This window comes from Elephantulus edwardii, unplaced genomic scaffold, assembly GCF_000299155.1.
Source record: "Elephantulus edwardii isolate Elephantulus edwardi_28Jun2011 unplaced genomic scaffold, EleEdw1.0 scaffold00058, whole genome shotgun sequence".
Lineage (NCBI taxonomy): Eukaryota > Metazoa > Chordata > Mammalia > Macroscelidea > Macroscelididae > Elephantulus > Elephantulus edwardii.
Window position 1 is genome coordinate 11,444,898 of NW_006399808.1, and position 1,681 is coordinate 11,446,578.

General features: G+C 41.2%; 1 pseudogene; it reads left to right on the forward strand.

Moving 5' to 3' along the window:
- Positions 1-46: 46 nt before the first annotated feature.
- On the forward strand, positions 47-985 carry LOC102858881 (annotated as a pseudogene).
- The last annotated feature ends 696 nt before the right edge of the window (positions 986-1,681 follow it).

Consider the following 1,681-nt stretch of genomic DNA (forward strand, 5'->3'; position numbering starts at 1 on the left):
TTCAGAGCTATTGTGCATAGGTTCACTAAGAGTTGCAGGTAACTTGATGTCATATAACAACAACAACGAAGTGGATGTTTCTGTCATCAGTGCCACCTTCATGGACCTCATATGTAGTCCTAATGTAATTCCACTGATTGTAAGTTCAATGTCACTGTCAAGGTTGATAATGGGAAGCTTCTCATCCTGCCAAAATCAAGTGATGTAAGGCTAGTGCTTAGTATGTTGTAGAGTCTAATTGTGCCTTTACAACCTTGGAGAAAGCTGAGACAGATTTGAAGGGTGATGCCAATGGGGTTATCATCTCGCTCCTTCTGCCGATACCCCATGTTTGTGATGGGTGTGAACCATGAGGAGTATGACAACTCTCCGAAGATTGTCAGCAATGCTATCTGCAGCACTAACTACTTGACCCACCTGGCCAATCTCTCATCTATGACAGCTTTGGCTTCATAGGGGGACTCATGACTACAGTCCTTACCAAAACCATAACCCAGGAGACTACAAATAGCCCCTCTGAAAAGCTGTGGTGTTATGGCTGTGGAGTTTCCTAGAACATCGATCTTTCATCTGCTGGCACTACCCAGGCTGTGGGCAACGTCATCCCTGAGTTGGATAAGAAAATTACTAACATGGCTTTCTGTTCCCCTACCCTAATATTTAATGGAATATCGGTTGTGAATCTGACCTGCTGTCTAGAGAAAGGTGCTAAATATGATGACATCAAGAAAATCATAAAGCAGGCATTACAAAGACTCCTTGAGGGCATCCTGGGATATTCTGAAGACCAGGTGTCTCCAGTGACTTTACTGAGGCTGGCATTGCCCTGAATGACCACTTTCTCAAGCACATTTCCTGGTATGACAATGAATTTGTCTATGGCAGTAGGGTGACTGACCTGATGGCTCACTGGCCTCCACCTGGACCAAGAGCACCAACAATAGCACTAGAAGAGAGAGATATTCAGGTCCTGGGGAATCCTTGACTTATGTTGATCCCACACACACTGAGAATCTTACACCCTTGACACAGTTTCCATCCAGTCCCCCCAAAAAAGGAGAAGGGCTTAGAAAGGCCATCTTGTCATGTACCATCAATAAAGTACACTGTACTCAGAAGAAAAGAAAAATCAAAGCTTATTGTTCTCAAGTTCATGCTGACTCCTGGGAACTCTGTAGAAAAGGGTAGAATTGTTCTATATGGTTTTCAAGGGTTAAGTTTTTATAGAATCAGGTTGCTATGTCTTTCTATTGTGAAGTACTGCTGTTCTTGTTTTTTGCCATATGCTTTCCATTCAACTACAATCTATTGTGATATTGTGAACAACTTTTCTTAGGGCAGGTCAGTAGACCAAAGTAAAGGACTTTAATGGAATGTTCAGAGAGTTGGAATTGGAAAATAAAAAGGGAAGAACTCACTCTGCATTTGTCAAGCTGAGAAAACTGAAAAACAAATTTAAACCTTGAATCACACTATTGAAAGATACTATGGACAATATATTGAATGACCCAGAAAGCATCAAAATAAGATGGAAGGATACACAGAATCACTATCCAAAAAAACCCCAAAACCCACAAAACTGATTAGCCTTGAAATATTTCAGGAAGTACTATATGAGTAGGAGTCAGTGACAATAAAGGAGGAAGTGGAACCTGCATTGATGGAATTGGCAAAAAAATAA